This window comes from Cucurbita maxima, unplaced genomic scaffold (genome assembly GCF_002738345.1).
Source record: "Cucurbita maxima cultivar Rimu unplaced genomic scaffold, Cmax_1.0 Cma_Scf00090, whole genome shotgun sequence".
Taxonomy (NCBI): Eukaryota; Viridiplantae; Streptophyta; class Magnoliopsida; order Cucurbitales; family Cucurbitaceae; genus Cucurbita; species Cucurbita maxima.
In genome coordinates, this window is record NW_019272106.1 from 68,270 (window position 1) to 88,442 (window position 20,173).

Sequence of the window (20,173 nt, forward strand, 5' to 3'; positions counted from 1 at the left end):
ATTCTTCGAAATACTCAGGCCGTGTGCCACATTATTTTTCAGGTTAAGGCCAGGCACTTGTACGGAGGACGGCTGCATCACGAGCAGAGAATGTGGCATGTTCATAGGGTAGATTCATATTTCAATTTCTAGGTTTAGGTTAGAATAGGTTGTTATGCATTTCATTGTTTTAAATTATTTTGTATGGCTCTCATTTTCTCTAAATTTCAATATTTCGTATTTAAACACGTAAGACCATGATTGTGTTTTCTATAGAAAAGTTGTTTTAATGTGCTTTTCAAAGTTTATATGTTATAAATGATGTTCATGTGAGTGTAATAGGAAAAAAATAATAATAATAAAATAATAAATAGGGAAATAAATAAACAAATAAATAAACAAAAATAATTATAAAAAAATAGTTAAAATAAAAATAATAAATAAATAAATAAACAAAAGGAGAAGAAACAACCTTTCCTCTCTCCTCTCCACTAAGATCTCATTCCTTCCCACAATTATCTCTCCTCTCCAATTAAACAGAAAAACAACAATTGTCAAATTTAAGGAAAAAAATGAGAATGGTCTATACACAGTTGAAGTTTAATGAAAATTTACCTGAAGATAGACATGTGATTAATATTATATATTAAATCTTCATTTAATTTTAACCTATTTTTTTTAGAAATCACAACCAATGAGATGTTCATTAAATTATAACAATGATTTAGCTTTGAATTAGAAATTAAATGTTAATCAATTATAAGAATTCTAGTAAATCTATTAGATTAAATTTACATCAGTAGCCAAATGAATAGATTAAAAATAGAATGCCAAGAAAATGTGTAAACAGCAAACACTGAGATAAAAGAAAAATGTGGAAACAAGGATCCACTCAAAATTTATTCTACATGAGAACACAATTAATAGGCAACAGAGTCAATACAGATATAAAAAAAAAAGAGGAAGATTTAGGAATTAAAAACTACAAACAAGTAGAGGGCAGAGTAGCTTAAAATAACTCTATCTATTTTTTTTATACAACAGTAACCATGGAAAATAAAATTTTTATATTATAGATATATAACATTTCAAGACTTTTCACAATAGATCAATATAAATGAGAGAATTAATTTTATAGAGTTCAAACTTGAAAGATGTCATTGGCTCATATAGGTTAACTTGAATTTCAAAGGACAGAATCTAACTTTCATTAAATATATATTCGGGACAACAACTTAAGCTAACCAGGTAAGTGGTCTTACTATCGGCATGGTTATATTTGATGTTGACACGTGCCTGTGGTTCTGCACGTGTCATATATATTGATATGTGTGAATTATCTGTGAATCAATATGCTTATATTATGTTTATGTTATGTTATAATGTGAATTGTATGATAATAATTATGGTACGATGTGTTCAAGGATATGTTTAAGATAGGATACGAGAAGGATGCACAAAACGAAATGTAACGATAGAAGTAAGATACGTTCATGAAACGTTAAGGTTAGATTACATACCGGAGTGCTATGGATAGGAGAGATTGATGAAAGAATATGGTTAGGATATAGGTAGAAAGAGATAGGTTTGTGATAGATTGATAGAACGATAGCGTTAGGATACGTTCCTGTGATGATATGATGACCATGGAGGAAATTGTTGAATGAATTGCACGTTATGAAATGACATATTAAAATCATAGAGTGTTATGTTATGTTTTATAAATTATATCTATACAACATGTTATGAATGACATGATATCACAATAAATGAAATGAAATGTAACCCATTAGGATTATGTATGATACGTAGAGTGAAAAATGAGAAATGACATGTTAAGCATGAAAGATGATAAAGGGGTTATATTCATTAATTACAAAAGTAGAAATGTTGGGGACCTAATGCATTATGTGTGCTCATGCATTCAGGGGGATACCCCTATTCCATCACGAGGGTACGGACACGTACATCCAATGGCAGGACAACTATCGTTATGTTTTCCATAGCACTGCAATGATGGTTACTAGTTCTAACGGGTGTCCGGCCTAAGGAGCTCCCAGAGTATGCTCGCCCGACAAGGAAAGTGGCTCAGCAGTGTGCAAATTGATTGGTGAGCGCATACTCGCATGTATGGGTAGTGTGTAGAGTATGTGGTACACGTCCAAATTACTCGTTAGGATAGTGCCGTAGGAAAATAGATTGAAATGATAGGTCCCGTCATTGCATTCGCATGTTCTTGCATTTAACCTCAATAGTGAGGTCACTTATTGAATATTTCTTTAAATATTCAAGCCATGTCCTACCACATTTTTCCGGTGCTAATATCCAACCTTAAAAATTTTAGATGAAGGTTCATTTTATATCTCAATTTATGAAAAGAAAAAAATATAAGTTTTAATAAATATTTGAGTTTGACTACAGAAAAATTTTAGTCACCATACTTGGTTTTTTCTTTTTTAATAAATATGTGGGGAGGAATGTTTGAATACTAACCTCTTTGCATGTCATCTTAGTCACCTTCGAATGTAATCATTATTCATTCATGTACTCTCTTTGTCCAAGACTGGAGGCCACCCCTATGATGCTAGAGATAGGTCCCTAAATAATGATTGCTTGTGTTTGCATTTGCATGGCCCCCTATAGTGGGGCCACATACTTAGCATTCTTCGAAATACTCAGGCCGTGTGCCACATTATTTTTCAGGTCAAAGCAAGGTGCACTTGTACGGAGGACGGCTGCATCACGAGCAGAGACTGCTGCACATGCATAGGGTAAACTTTTTAACAAAATAAAACAACCAAAACTTAAAGCATATCAACATTATATCAAAATAAAGATGATACAAAGTATTTTAAAACACAACACAATAGTTAAAACACACGTTAAGGGACGGAGCAAAAGGTTTGAAGGACGACAGGTGAGGTTTGTCTATGGCATTTGCTAAGAGTCCATTCCCGACCTTGGCCAGCTCCTTATTTCTTGAAAAAAAAATGGAGAATAAGGAATGAGTACAAGACTCAGTAAGCAGCCTACTTGTAGACTCTTAATCGTGTCCTTTATATACTAGGGTACCACACTTTTTCTTTTCTTATTCTTGTTACTATTGTAAGTTCTTGTTATGTTTCTTAATTCGTTCTACATGGTTGTGTTTTCTAGAGAATAGTTGCTTGAAGCGTTTTTCGAAGTTTATGTTATAAATGATGTTCATGTGAGTGTAATAGAAAAATATATATATATATATATATATATATAATAAATAAATAAATAAATAAATAAAAAAACAAAAATAATTATAAAAAAGAGTTAAAATAATAATATTAAATAAATAAGTAAACAAAAAAAAAAAAGAAAAACCCCCTTTCCTCACTCCTCTCCACCAACATCTCATCCCTTTCCACAATTATCTCTCCTCAACCCATCCTTACCCCAGAAAAAAAAACATAAAAAAAACAGTTGTCATATTTGAGGAAACAAATGAGAATGATCTTTACCGAGTAGAGATTCTCGGGAGACTTACGTGAAGATACATATGATAAATAAGGTATATATTAAATTCATTTTTTTTATCCTATTTTTTTTTAGAGATCACACCAAATTATGGTTAGATGTTCATTAAATTATTACAATGGTTTTGACTATGTGTTCAAGGATATGTTTGAGATAGGATACGAGAAGGATGCACAAAACGAAATGTAACGATAGGAGTAAGATACGTTCATGAAACGTTAAGGTTAGGTTACATACCGGAGTGCTATGGATAGGAGAGATTGATGAAAGAATACGGTTAGGATATAGGTAGAAAGGGATAGGTTTGTGATAGATTCATAGAACGATAGCGTTAGGATACGTTCAGGTGATGATATGACTAAGGTATGTTCACGTAACGATACGACTGTGATAGATATAAGAACGTTAAGGCTATGATAAGTTAGGGAACGATATGTCCACGAAGTGTTTACGAAACGATATAGTGTGATGTGAGGTGTTATGTTTAGATTGTTTTGTGTGACCATGGAGGTAATTGTTGAATGAATTGCACGTTATGAAATGACACGTTAAAAGCATGGAGCGTTATGTTATGTTTTCCAAATTGTATGTATGCAACATGTTATGAATGACATGATATCACGATAAATGAAATGAAATGTAATCCCGTTAAGATTATGTATGATACGTAGAGTGAAAAAGTAGAAATGACATGTTAAGCATGGAAGATGATAGCGGGGTTATATTCATTAATGGAAAAAGTAGAAATGTTGGGGACGTGTACATCCAATGGCAAGTCAACGATCGTTACGTTTTGCATAGCGCTACCGTGACGGTTAGTAGTTCTAATGGGTGTCCGGCCTAAGGAGCACCCAGAGTATGCTCTCCCGACAAGGAAAGTGGACCAGCGGTGTGCGAACCGACTGGTGAGCCCATAATCGCATGTATGGGTTGTGTGTAGAGTATATGGTATACGCCCAAATTACTCGTTTGGACATTGCCGTAGGAAAATAGATTGAAAGGATTAGGTCCCGTCATTGCATTCACATGTTCTTGCATTTAGTAGCGACTCTGAGTATGTGGAAATTTAGGGTCGTTACAATTGCACATTTGAGTTATCAATTATCCTAAATTTTTAACAAAAAAAGGTGCATGCATGTCGATGAAATATCCAAGTTGCCATCTAAGAATAAAATACAGATGTCAACACGAATATTAAGGTCTTAATTTTGTTAATAAATTATAGCACAAAAATGGAAGGAACTTGAGAAGGAGACATTGCAATGGAGCTGGGAGAAGTTTATGATTGGCGTTGGAGAGAAAAAAAAGCGCAATCTAAGTTTTTCGGTCGTTGTCTGTGATTCTATACTAAATAAAGCGTAACCTAACAAGCGAACATGCTTAATATCCATTCAGTTTTTTCCGCTTTCCTTTCAAGAGCGTTTAACATAAAAGTATATCTTTAAAAGTTGTTAAAAAGGAAAATTTGTTGTAGCACAAAGATTATATATATATATATATATATATGGTTCAAAAGGATCCAAAATGAAACACAAACAAATTCGAAGTCAATTTAAAAGGAAGGCTATGAATAACCTCTATATGATTTTGTTGATAACTTTTGCATCAACTTCTAATGTTTTCACTTGTTTTGCACTCATGCCACCAGGAACGCATTGGAAAGTGACGATTCTTAATTATCAAGATGTACCTCTATTGGCCCATTGCAAGTCGAAAAACAACGATTTAGGTAAATAAAGATGTTGCATCATGACAAACTATTCAACCAGACCATATTATTTTATGTATATCTAAATTTATGTAATTGTTTCTTGTTAATTTAGTCTTTTGGTGGAATTTCAAAACATCATAAATTTGAAGAGTATAATATCCAACCTTAAAAATTCTAGATGAACAATTCATTTTCTATCTCAATTTAGGAAAAAAAAAAAAAAAAAAAATACAAGTTTTGATAAAATAATTGAGTTTGGCTATATAGGATATTTTGTTTTTTTATCCTTAAGAGTCCAATTACAAGCTCCTTTAGAAGGTGGTTTATTTTTGTTTTTGTTTTCTTTTTTTTTTTAGTTAATAAATATGTGGGGTGGAGTGTTTGAATATTTAACCACTTTGCAGATGCATGTGTGGTCTTGACTAGTTGAGCTACACACAAATTGATATTAAAGAATTTTTGTTAAATTGAACATTTTGACTATGGAATTGTATCAACTCTTATGGTTCTAATTTTTTTTTTTTTCATCTTTTTCAATATGAATTTGTGCACACAATTTAGGGGAGCATATTCTTCCGTTGAAACAGGAATACAGCTGGGAATTCAGAGAGAATTTGTGGCAGACGACATTGTTTTGGTGTAACTTTAGCAGCAATTATGGGAAGCTTTCGTTCGAGGTTTTTTGGCCAGAGAATGAACTTTGGCTTCAAGAACGATGCAACTATTGGCACTGCATTTGGCGTGCAGATAAGAAGGGTTTTTCTTTGTATAATGGTCAAACAAATGTGTACGAGCTCATACATCCATGGACTTCTTAGACAAAACCATCACCTTCGCCTTACTTCACATCAAATCCTTTCTTTTGTGTGAGAGTTGTGACGTGCTTGCTGCAACATTACTCTAATAAAAAGTTTACTAATCGTTTTATATGGAAATTTTTAAGATAAAATACTCGTGTCAAAATATTCAATTTGTTAAGGAAGAATAAGATATTGATGTGAACTTGAATATCATACTTTCCATCTTTTAGAAAAATATCGAGCACAAAAATGAAATAAATTTCAAAGTATATACACAAAAAATAAATGTATATTTGACAGAAAGGATGAAATTTTTACCCAAATCAAACTCAAAAAGATGGAATTCTTATCTATTTTTCTTCAGGTTCAATGCCAAGAAAATATGATAAATATGGTTAAGAGAACCATTTATAACACTGCCTTCATTTACCTGAGATAATTTATGCTAATTAAGGAGAAAATATCGAAAATGCAATGGTCTCCTTGTGGTTTTCTTTATTTTTTTAATTAAAATTAGCACAACTTTGTTTTTCATCAAAATCAAAAATAGTAAATAAAAAAGAATTGATATTTATAACTATGCTAACACATAGGGATATCCAAACTCAAAATTCTTATACCATTTAATATTTTGCATGGATATTAACGATAAATTACCTTCCCAAAGAGGATTAAGAGATTGCTCAACCCAAGTTTTTTTTGGGTGTATAATGAACAAAAACCCAAATGGCTATGCATCCATAAAAGAGGGAATGATCACTTTTAACACCCTAAAGTGTTAACCCAAAACATACATCAAGTTCTTACTAGCGTTACATCATATCATAACCTACTAAACAAGGTTAGATTGCGTACCTGGTCGCGGCGAGGCATGTCGTCGAGCTGAGTCATAGAGGTGTACGACTCTCTATCCTAGGAAAAGTCTATAGAATCAAAAACCCGACTACTCTAATACCAATCTGTCAGGACCTGACTTTCAAGGCTTCAAAAGACCGAATCGTAACTAAAAAGACGAAATCGAAAACAAATAAAAAAAAAATAAAATAGAAGGTAAAAATCCGGAAAAATTTAAAACAAGAAAAGGAAATCAAGGACACCAAAATTAAATATAAAATCAAAATCAAATGTTACAAATAGGAATTGCAAATATAAAATGAAATACAAAAGACTCCAAATATGAAAACGGACGAAGGACTCTAAAAGACCGACAAGGGACTAACGCTCTAGAACGACACCCCTCTGTGACAGTGCAGCTCTCGAACATCTTCTCGTATCGACTGGTACCTGAAAAAAAAAAAAGGAAGGAAAGGGGTAAGTATAAAAATATACTCAGTAACCAACCTACTTGTAGGCTCTTTTCGCATCCTTATCTTAGTGGGTATACACGGTCTTATCTCTGGATTCTAGTGAGTGCAAATCATGCTCCACCTCTCTTTTCTGTATCTTGGGAGGTTTGCCTATCTTATGCAGTGAAATGATCAGTGTCCTGAGGTGAAGCGCGATCTCATAAGTAATCTGAGGGGATCATATGGCTGGATCTGAATACATGACTCTCTCTGAATATCATCCGTGGAGGTTAGTTGACGACCCTTACATGGGACCATACATCCACTAAATGGGGTGCGACCCCCTGTGTGTCGGTCAGCTACTGAGTTATCCTACGTGGCTCCATGTCCCCTGCTCAGGGACGGGTTTCTACTGCCCAAGAAACCTGTTCAGAAGACCCCTTAGCTATCACCACTAGGTCTGGGCACCTTTCACACTTCCCTATCCGGATCTGCCAAGCTCAATGATCTCCGTACCGGAGCTCTGTCTCGACGGTACGGTATCGGAGAAGAGAGGGAAGTGGAGGTTCTGATGACACTATCCACACTGCTAAACTCTAGCGGGCTACCTACAGTTACCGTGGTGACCTACTATTCTTTCTAGGGTGGAACTTGGTGGCTTAGACTTGGATTCATGCATCTTTAGGATTCTCGTGCAAGGTCTCACAAACCTATCAGGTTTCAAATTCTAGGCTCTGGATCCGCCGGTAATCGTTTCGCAGGTCAAAATGCACGGTATTCTAGAGGTCCCCCAATCTAGGGTCTCATCTAGCCTACTTAGTCACAAATACCCTAATCTAAGCTCATAATTTCTTCCTGTTCATCAAGAAAGATAACACAAGCCATCATCATGCATAGGAGTTAACATGCAGCAGTTCATGCAATATTAACAAACATGCTCAACGGGAAGATAACGTCCACCTTTACCTGGAGCGCAGATTTCACAATTTTTCCATCCTCCTCATGCATACATACTTTATCAGAATCTTAATCAAAACAGATTTAATAAATATTTCATATCTAGCTTTCCTTAATCATTTTATTTTCACAGTTTCCATACTAATATGCTAGGTCCGGCTAGCTAATTTTATGGGTGGTAGCATGCATGCATGTTCCTAGCGGTTCCTACAAGTACTGCTCGTGGGAATTCAAATGGCTACTTACATGGTTGACGCGTGCCTTCCCAAGCTCGAATCATTTGCCGGAAAAGGTTCCAAAAATTATGGAATTTCCTTGATAGGTTCTAATTCACATAAAAATAGGATCAGAGTTGAAATCGAGGCAAAAAACAAGCAAACGGAGGTCGAACGGTCACTCACGCGCCTACACGCGCACTGACACGCTCTGGAGGGTGTACTACGCGTGACTTCTCACGCAGTCGCAGGCCAGCGACCGGTCGGGCCAGTTCGAGTGGTTCGGACTCAGGCCGACCCGATTGCACGGCGCCTGATGCGCTTCTTCAGCCCGCGGTCGCCACGTGTCGCTCGTCGATCCTGCAGCGCTCCTCCGTACGTCGGCCGACATGTGGCGGCGATTCCTCCTCTCTCTTCTTGCGTTTTTTTTCCAATTTTCCAGAAACGTGAGTTTTGGTGTTTTCGATCCATTTTCTTCTGATTTTTATATCTTCCAATCCATAATCCGAATCAACAAGTTCTCTTCACGAGTATTATAGATGTCATATTCTATTTCTACAATATATTTTTCTTTTTTTGGTAATCACAGGTCTTATTATTTGAGTTCGAATTTGGGGAAAAACACGAGTTCTTACCGAAAATAACGTTTTCTTGAAACTCCAATTTTCGTCCAGAAACTTCAAAACACCTGTGTGAATCTTATTTTAGTTACATACCTCAAAAACTCTAGATCTAATGCTCATGAAATTTCTTAGATCTAGATAAAATCGAAACACGAAGTTTAGAATCTTACTTTGTCCGTTCTTAGATTTTTTTGCTGGAATGAGTGGATCCACCACCCAAACTTCTTTTCTAGCACCGAGAGGAGTATTGCTTCGAAGTTTCTTACCTTGGATTAGATCTCCAACAACAATTTGTCTTCTCTACTATTCCTCTCTCCCAAACCCTAACTTCTTCTCCTTTCTCCTTTCTCCTTTCTCTCTCTCTTTTTCTTTTCTTTCTTTTTCTCCTCTTTTTAGAGCCCAAACAACTAGACCCTTTCTAAGAGACCCTTTGTAAGAGACCCTTTTGCCCATATGTTGTTATTTTATTTATTTATTTATTTATAAAAAAATTCGAGTATTACTTCTTATCTATTTTTCTTTCTGTCTTATCTATTTTATTTTTATTTTCGGTTCAATGGGAAGAAAATATGATAAATATAGTCAAGAGAACCATTTATAACACTTCCTTAATGTGCTTGAGATAATTTGTGCTAATTAAGGAGAAAATATAGAAAATCAAACAGTCTCATTTGTGGTTTCCTTTATTTTTTTAATTAAAATTAGGACAGCTTTGTTTTTCATCTCAATCAAAAATAGCAAATAAAAAAGAATTGATATTTATAACTATGCGACACATACGGATATCCAAACTCAAAACTCTCATAGCATTTAATCTTTTGCATGGATATTAACCTTAAATTACCTTCCCAAAGAGGATTAAGAGCTTGTTCCACACAACTTTTTTTTGGGTGTATAATGAACAAAAACCTAAATGGCTAAGCATCAACAAAAGAGCCTCGAGTATCTAAAGAAAAATTGAAGGATCCATTATTATTAATACACGTTTTGCAGGATCCAAGATACAAGCTATAGGGAGCAAAGGGCAAGAACCATGGAGCGAATGACAAGTGGCTATCTACAATTATCAAACAAACTAAGTTTTAAATGTTCATTGCAAGTCAAGAGATGACGTTTGAGCGAAAGCATTTTGGACAAGCATGCCCGATTCAACTAGAGCTTCACAATGAACTTTTGGCGTACGACTTTATTTTGGTGCAATTTTAATGGTTAGAATGGACATGCTTCATTTGAGGATTTTGGCCCGGGAACTAGTATTAGCTTTCTCCACGGTGTGACTTTAAAAACTGCATTTATGTAGCATTTGATGATGGATTTTACTTGAGAAATATTCCTTCGGGTATCTTTGAATTATACACCCTTGGGAAAAATGAAATAAAATCCCCGAACCACAAAAACCTGCTTTTTTATTCTTTTATGTTGGATTGCTCACCCATGTAGTAATTCAACATAGTGTTGTTGGGTTTCTTTATAGACCTAAGATTTTGTATATTTGAAATCTACAGTACTGAGAGGAATCTTTTGGGATATCAGAATTCTTTTAATGTTTATAATTTGGTCGGGTTTTGAGCTTCTAATTGCAATGACTCATACCCAAGATTCGAAATATGAATTTGGTACTTAATGGCCCTAGGATTCCCGTGACGATATGGTCAGGTTACTTACTCCTCGCTTCTAATAGTAAAAACTATGAACGCAAACCAACATGAGTCCTTCTAACACGTTTTGTCCTCAATCACGTGTTTGCTACAAAAATTCTCAAAAGGTCACCCATCATAAAATTGCTCTAGTTGAATTCGGAGTTCCTATAGTTGAAACACCAAAAAGGAAAGTGCACCTTTTTGATATAGGTAGTAACTTTCAATTCTTTTCAAGATTTTCTCATTCATCTATACTCTTGATTGCTTTCCTTCGAATGTCATCTTTACTCATTCATGTACTCTCTTTGTCCGAGACTAGAGGCCACCCCTATGATGATAGAGATAGATAGTTTCCTAAATAATGATTGTTTGTGTTTTCATTTGCATGGCCCCCTATAGTGGGGCCACTTACTTAGCATTCTTTGAAATACTCAAGCCGTGTGCCACATTATTTTTCAGATCAAGGCAAGGCGCACTTTTACGGAGGACGGTTGCTTCACGAGCAGAGACTATGACACGTGCATAGGGTAGATTCATATTTAAATTTCTAGGTTTAGGTTAGAATAGGTTGTTATGCATTTCATTGTTTTAAATTATTTTGTATTTCTCTTATTTTCTCTTAATTTCAGTATTTCGTATTTAAATACGTAAGGACATGGGTGTGTTTTCTAGAGAATAGTTGTTTTAAGCGTTTTTCGAAGTTTATGTAATAAATGATGGTTATGCGAATGTCATAGAAAAATAATAATAATAATAATAATAATAATAAATAAATAAATAATAAATAAAGATATAAGCCAACAAAAATAATTATAAAAAAATATTTAAAATAATAATAATAAATAAATAAATAAACAAAAAAAAAAAACTTTCCTCACTCCTCTCCACTAACATCTCATCCCATCCCACAATTATCTCTCCTTAAGCCATCTTTAAGAAAACTGAAAAACAACAGATTGGAGTAAAAAAATGAGAATGGTCTTTACCCAGTTGAGACTTTCTGTAGATTTACTTGAAGATAGATTTAATAAATATAATATATATTAAATCTTCATTTTCTTTTATTTTTTTTAGAAATCATAGTCAATTATAGTTAGATGTTCATTAAATTATTACAATGGTTTAGCTTTGAGTTAGAAATTAAGTGTCAATCATTATACGAATTCTAGTAAATCTTAAATTATTACAATGGTTTAGCTCTGAGTTAGAAATTAAGTGTCAATCATTATACGAATTCTAGTAAATCTCACTAATATAAGATTAAATTTATATCAGTAGTCAAATGAATAGATTAAAAATAGAATGACCAAGAAAATTTGTGAACAGTAAACATAAGGAAAGATTTGGAAACACGGATTCACTATAAATTTGTTATACATGAGAACAAAATTAAAAGGCAACATAGTAAATACATATATAAAAAACAGTAAGCCTTAGAAATTAAAAACCACAAACTAAATATAGAGAGAAAGATAAATACATATGGGAGTAAAGCACAGAATAATTTGAAATAACTCTATCTATTTTTTTTATACTACAAGAACCATGGAAAATAAATTTTTTTAATAAAAATATAATTATAGAAAATCATTTCAAGACTTTTAACAATGTAACTGTGTAAATTAGAGAAATAATTTTATAGAATTCAAACTTGAAACTGATGTCATTGGCTCACATAGGTTGACTTGAATTTCAAAGGACAGAATCTAACTTTCATTAAATATATATTCGGGACAACAACTTAAGCTAACCAGGTAAGTGGTCTTACTATCGGCATGGTTATACTTGATGTTGACACGTGCCTGTGGTTCTGCACGTGTCATATATACTGATATGTGTGAATTATCTGTGAATCAGTATGCTTATATTATGTTTATGTTATGTTATAATATGTGAATTGTATGATACTAATTGTGGTACGATGTGTTTAAGGATATGTTTGAGATTGGATACAAGAAGGATGCACAAAACAAAATGTAACGATAGGAGTAAGATACGTTCATGAAACGTTAAGGTTAGATTACATACCGGAGTGCTATGGATAGGAGAGATTGATGAAAGAATATGGTTAGGATATGGGTAGACAGGGATAAGTTTGTGATAGATTGATAGAACGATAGCATTAGGGTAAGTTCCTGTGATGATATGACTAAGGTACGTTCACGTAACTATATGACTGTGATAGGTATAAGAACGTTTAGGCTACGATAAGTTAGGAACGATATGACCACGAAGTGTTTACGATATGACATGTTTATGAACAATATATTGTGATGTGAGGTGTTATGTTTAGATTTTTTTGTGTGACCACGAAGGTAATTGTTGAATGAATTGCACGTTATGAAATGACATGTTAAAAGCATGGAGTGTTATGTTATGTTTTCTAAATTGTATATATACAATATGTTATGAATGACATGCTATCACGATAAATGAAATGAAATGTAACCCCGTTAGGATTATGTATGATGCGTAAAGTTAAGAATGCGAAATGACATGTTAAGCATGGAAGATGATAGCAGGGTTATATTCATTAATGACAAAACTAGAAATGTTGGGGGCCTCATGCATTATGTGTGCTCATGCATTTAGGGGAATACTCCTATTCAATCACGAGGGTACAGATGCGTACATCCAATGGCAAGACAATGATTGTTATGTTTTACATACCGTTGTCGTGACGGTTACTAGTTCTAACGGGTGTTCGACCTAAGGAGCTTCCAGAGTATGCTCGCCCAAGGCAAGTGGCTCAGTGGTGTGTGAACCGACTGGTGAGCCCATACTCGCATGTATGGGTTGTGTGTAGAATATAGCCCAAATTACCCGTTAGTACAGTACCGTTAAAATAGATTAAAAGAATAGGTCTCGTCATTGCATTCACATGTTCTTGCATGGATATTAACCTTAAATTAAAACTCTCATAACATTTAATCTTTTGCATGAATATTAACCTTAAATTACCTTCCCAAAGAGGATTAAGAGCTTGTTCAACACAAGTTTTTTTGGGTATATAATGAACCAAAACCCTAGTGGAAATGGGCGAAAGTGAGTATGGATTTCATATCAGGATTGCCTAAGACTCGACGAGGTTTTAATGTGATCTGGGTCATTGTTGATAGACTCACAAAAACAGCTCACTTTATCCCGGGTAAAAGCACATTTCGAGTGGATCGATGGGCTCAGTTATACGTTCGAGAAATAGTTCGTTTGCATGGCGTGCCTACTTCCATTGTGTCTGATTGCGATGCTAGGTTTACCTCTCAGTTTTGGAATGGTTTACAGAAAGCCTTAGGCACCTAACTTCGTTTCAGTACGACATTTCATCCTCAGATAGATGGACAAACAAAGAGGTTGAATCAAGTATTAGAGGACATGCTTAGGGCGTGTGTAATGGATTTCGCTGGTTGTTCGGATGAACGCCTACCCCTCATGGAGTTTTCCTATAACAACAATTATCAAGCAACGATTCAGATGGCCCCGTTTGAGGCCTTGTATGGGAGGAGGTTGTGGACACCAGTGTTTTGGGAAGAGGTTGGAACCCAACAACTTATGGGACCGAAATTGGTTCACGTCACAAACGCGGCAGTCTAGAAAATCAGATCAAGGATACTTACTGCACAAAGCTGACAAAAGAGTTACGTCGACACTCGAAGAAAGAACATCGAGTTTGCGGTGGGCTAACATGTTTTCCTAAATGTAGCACCCATGTGAAAGTGTTAAGATTCGAGAAAAAGGGTAAACTTAGCCCTAGGTTCGTAGGTCCCTTCGAAATCCTTAAGAGGATTGGTGCTGTAGCGTACAGGTTGGTGTTGCCACCCACTGTTGCCACTGTGCATAACGTATTTCATGTATCCATGTTGAGAAAGTACACGCCAGACCCCACGCACATCATTGAGGACGAAGCACTTTCGCTTCGTGAGGATCTATCTTACGAAGAGGCCCCAATCAAAATTATATCTCGAGATGTCAAGCGATTGCGAAACAAGGAGATTCCCCTTGTCAAAGTCTTGTGGGGTAATCATCTGGATAGTGAGGCTACCTGGGAGCGGGAGGATGACGTTAGGAAGTCTTGCCTTGAACTCTTTCTGGAACAACCAACTTTCGGAGACGAAAGTTCTTAAGGAGGGGAGAATTTGTAACACCCCAAGCCTAACAGGTACAATTCGCTCTATCCTTGTGATTAGCACCTTCTTAACCATTGTGAGTTTCTAGATTTTATTGTAGAACTTAGAGTGTTATTTTCAAATCAGTGCAGAAGAAAGAAATGCTCGTGATGCATCAAGTAACTTTAAAAAAAAAAAAAATTAAAAATTGTAATGTAATTGAAATTTTTATCAAAGTCAATGGGGAAAAAGGTAATTTTGCCCCATACATATAACTTTGAGGGGGTCTCGTTAGACCTGGAAGAAGGGAAAAGAAAAAGAAAAGAATAAAAAAATAATAAAAAATAGAAAGAGAAAGAAATGAATAGTTAGGGTTTTTAAGAAGAGGAAGAAGAGGGAGAAGAGGGAGAAGAGGGAGAAACGCCCTAAAACCAAATTGAAGCACCCTCAATCTTAGGTCTCCTACTAGAGCTACTCAGAGTATCAAGAGGAGTGGTCTGAGCGTTGGATCATTCGTTTCCAGCAAGAAACGGGCAAGAATGCGAGGTGAGTCCGCGATCTCTCTTGTTTCAAGGTTTCACCATAAATCGAAGAGTTTTAGATGATTCAAACCTTAATAATCTAGTTGCAATACTTTAGGTGAGGAGTCTTGTAAGTTTTCAGAGGAAAACAAAATCGAGAAACCATCCTACTTCGGTAAGAAACTGAATTTTTCTTAGTTTTCGACTTCATTTATTAAGTACTGTGAGTATAAAAAAATACAATAAAAATATATCTGGATAGGCGGACATGAGATCTTGAATTCTTATGAAGGAACCAATTTAATTCGAGTTACAGTTTGGAAGATAGAAAAATCCAAAATAAATAGGTTGATATAGAATTTGACCAGAATCTTGAAATTGGATGAACTCAGGCAATCGGCGACGAACACGCGGTCACCGGAACGGGAGGACACGTATCAAGCAACTGGTGGAGAGACACTTCTGGTGCCTCCGCTGACACGCGTCAGACTATTGACCCAAAAACTCGACCCGCGCTCTGTGAAGCAATCCGACGACCTGCGGTCCAACCCGAAACCTACCACAAGTCCTTGTTCGAAACGTGTCACGCCCAGAAAATTCAAGGGGTAAGTCTACGTCCGCTAGGGATCGAGATGCGCCTCTGCCCGCGCATTGCCTNAGGCCGTGTGCCACATTATTTTTCAGGTTAAGGCCAGGCGCACTTGTACGGAGGACGGCTGCATCACAAGCAGAGAATGTGGCACGTTCATAGGGTATATTCATATTTCAATTTCTAGGTTTAGGTAAGAATAGGTTGTTATGCATTTCATTTTTTTAAATTATTTTGTATGGCTCTCATTTTCTCTAAATTTCAATATTTCGTATTTAAACACATAAGACCATGATTGTGTTTTCTATAGAAAAGTTGTTTTAATGTGCTTTTCAAAGTTTATATGTTATAAATGATGTTCATGTGAGTGTAATAGGAAAAAAATAATAATAATAAAATAATAAATAGGGAAATAAATAAACAAATAAATAAACAAAAATAATTATAAAAAAATAGTTAAAATAAAAATAATAAATAAATAAATAAACAAAAGGAGAAGAAACAACCTTTCCTCTCTCCTNTAGGTCTCTCTATAGATAATTCGTATTTTTTGGACTCTGTTACGACTGTAATCAAGCTCGAGAAGGCACACAACATACTTGTACGTAACCATACAAATTTAGGAAGTAATACTTGTTGGGTGCAATGGTTTTGTAGGCATGCTAGAGCGAATTATCCCTAGGTAGCTAGATCTAATGATCCTCTGTACTTATGAAGGTAAATATATATTTGTTGGACTTGCTACCTTTATGAGATTTCGTACTCGATGTTTGTATGCTTGTTGGACTATCTTTCTACTGATTTTATCTGTTCATACTATGTTGGTGGACTTGAGGATTTGTGTATCTACGCTCCGGGTGTTGATGGATGATATCGTCCTGTTGAGCTTGATGACTGTATGTGTTGTTAATCATACATAAACTCCTCTTGAATGATTGTGTGAACTTACGATATGATTGATAAGCTGTAGTGTTGTAATAAGCCCAGGGTGAACTCCTGTAGGGATTGAATTGGGTTTNAACTCTATCTATTTTTTTTATACAACAGTAACCATGGAAAATAAAATTTTTATATTATAGATATATATAACATTTCAAGACTTTTCACAATAGATCAATGTAAATGAGAGAATTAATTTTATAGAGTTCAAACTTGAAAGATGTCATTGGCTCACATAGGTTAACTTGAATTTCAAAGGACAGAATCTAACTTTCATTAAATATATATTCGGGACAACAACTTAAGCTAACCAGGTAAGTGGTCTTACTATCGGCATGGTTATATTTGATGTTGACACGTGCCTGTGGTTCTGCACGTGTCATATATATTGATATGTGTGAATTATCTGTGAATCAATATGCTTATATTATGTTTATGTTATGTTATAATGTGAATTGTATGATAATAATTATGGTACGATGTGTTCAAGGATATGTTTAAGATAGGATACGAGAAGGATGCACAAAACGAAATGTAACGATAGAAGTAAGATACGTTCATGAAACGTTAAGGTTAGATTACATACCGGAGTGCTATGGATAGGAGAGATTGATGAAAGAATATGGTTAGGATATAGGTAGAAAGAGATAGGTTTGTGATAGATTCATAGAACGATAGCGTTAGGATACGTTCAGGTGATGATATGACTAAGGTATGTTCACGTAACGATACGACTGTGATAGATATAAGAACGTTAAGGCTATGATAAGTTAGGGAACGATATGTCCACGAAGTGTTTACGAAACGATATAGTGTGATGTGAGGTGTTATGTTTAGATTGTTTTGTGTGACCATGGAGGTAATTGTTGAATGAATTGCACGTTATGAAATGACACGTTAAAAGCATGGAGCGTTATGTTATGTTTTCCAAATTGTATGTATGCAACATGTTATGAATGACATGATATCACGATAAATGAAATGAAATGTAATCCCGTTAAGATTATGTATGATACGTAGAGTGAAAAAGTAGAAATGACATGTTAAGCATGGAAGATGATAGCGGGGTTATATTCATTAATGGAAAAAGTAGAAATGTTGGGGACGTGTACATCCAATGGCAAGTCAACGATCGTTACGTTTTGCATAGCGCTACCGTGACGGTTAGTAGTTCTAATGGGTGTCCGGCCTAAGGAGCACCCAGAGTATGCTCGCCCGACAAGGAAAGTGGACCAGCGGTGTGCGAACCGACTGGTGAGCCCATAATCGCATGTATGGGTTGTGTGTAGAGTATATGGTGTACGCCCAAATTACTCGTTTGGACATTGTCGTAGGAAAATAGATTGAAAGGATTAGGTCCCGTCATTGCATTCACATGTTCTTGCATTTAGTAGCGACTCTGAGTATGTGAAAATTTAGGGTCGTTACAATTGCACATTTGAGTTATCAATTATCCGAAATTTTTAACAAAAAAAAGGTGCATGCATGTCCATGAAATATCCAAGTTGCCATCTAAGAATAAAATACAGATGTCAACACGAATATTAAGGTCTTAATTTTGTTAATAAATTATAGCACAAAAATGGAAGGAACTTGANCAACATGTTATGAATGACATGATATCACGATAAATGAAATGAAATGTAATCCCGTTAAGATTATGTACGATACGTAGAGTGAAAAAGTAGAAATGACATGTTAAGCATGGAAGATGATAGCGGGGTTATATTCATTAATGACAAAATTAGAAATGTTGGGGACGTGTACATCCAATGGCAAGTCAACGATCGTTACGTTTTGCATAGCGCTACCGTGACGGTTAGTAGTTCTAATGGGTGTCCGGCCTAAGGAGCACCCAGAGTATGCTCGCCCGACAAGGAAAGTGGACCAGCGGTGTGCGAACCGACTGGTGAGCCAATAATCGCATGTATGGGTTTTGTGTGGAGTATATGGTATACGCCCAAATTACTCGTTTGGACATTGCCGTAGGAAAATAGATTGAAAGGATTAGGTCCCGTCATTGCATTCACATGTTCTTGCATTTAGTAGCGACTCTGAGTATGTGGAAATTTAGGGTCGTTACAATTGCACATTTGAGTTATCAATTATCCGAAATTTTTAACAAAAAAAGGTGCATGCATGTCGATGAAATATCCAAGTTGCCATCTAAGAATAAAATACAGATGTCAACACGAATATTAAGGTCTTAATTTTGTTAATAAATTATAGCACAAAAATGGAAGGAACTTGAGAAGGAGACATTGCAATGGAGCTGGGAGAAGTTTATGATTGGCGTTGGAGAGAAAAAAAAGCGCAATCTAAGTTTTTCGGTCGTTGTGTGTGATTCTATGCTAAATAAAGCGTAACCTAACAAGCGAACACGCTTAATATCCATTCAGATTTTTCCGCTTTCCTTTCAAGAGCGTTTAACATAAAAGTATATCTTTAAAAGTTGTTAAAAACGAAAATTTGTTGTAGCACAAAGATTATATATATATATATATATATATATGGTTCAAAAGGATCCAAAATGAAACACAAACAAATTCGAAGTCAATTTAAAAGGAAGGCTATGAATAACCTCTATATGATTTTGTTGATAACTTTTGCATCAACTTCTAATGTTTTCACTTGTTTTGCACTCATGCCCCCAGGAACGCATTGGAAAGTGACGATTCTTAATTATCAAGATGTACCTCTATTGGCCCATTGCAAGTCGAAAAACAACGATTTAGGTAAATAAAGATGTTGCATCATGACAAACTATTTAACCAGACCATATTATTTTATGTATATCTAAATTTATGTAATTGTTTCTTGTTAATTTAGTCTTTTGGTGGAATTTCAAAACATCATAAATTTGAAGAGTATAATATCCAACCTTAAAAATTCTAGATGAACAATTCATTTTCTATCTCAATTTAGGGAAAAAAAAAAAAATACAAGTTTTGATAAAATAATTGAGTTTGGCTATATAGGATATTTTGTTTTTTTATCCTTAAGAGTCCAATTACAAGCTCCTTTAGAAGGTGGTTAATTTTTGTTTTTGTTTTCTTTTTTTTTTTTAGTTAATAAATATGTGGGGTGGAGTGTTTGAATATTTAACCACTTTACAGATGCATGTGTGGTCTTGACTAGTTGAGCTATACACAAATTGATATTAAAGAATTTTTGTTAAATTGAACATTTTGACTATGGAATTGTATCAACTCTTATGGTTCTAATTTTTTTTTTCATCTTTTTCAATATGAATTTGTGCACACAATTTAGGGGAGCATATTCTTCCGTTGAAACAGGAATACA

The 20,173-nt window shown here is 34.9% G+C and overlaps 1 long non-coding RNA gene across 1 annotated transcript in view; it reads right to left on the minus strand.

Moving 5' to 3' along the window:
- The window catches only part of LOC111472851, a 67,262-nt gene extending 58,569 nt beyond the window's left edge, over positions 1 to 8,693 (minus strand). The window contains exons 1-2 of the long non-coding RNA XR_002715501.1: positions 8,638 to 8,693; positions 7,549 to 7,551 (exon numbers count right to left, since the gene is read on the minus strand). This is a non-coding gene — a long non-coding RNA (uncharacterized LOC111472851). The remainder of the gene's footprint in view (positions 1 to 7,548; positions 7,552 to 8,637) is intronic.
- Positions 8,694 to 20,173: the final 11,480 nt, after the last annotated feature.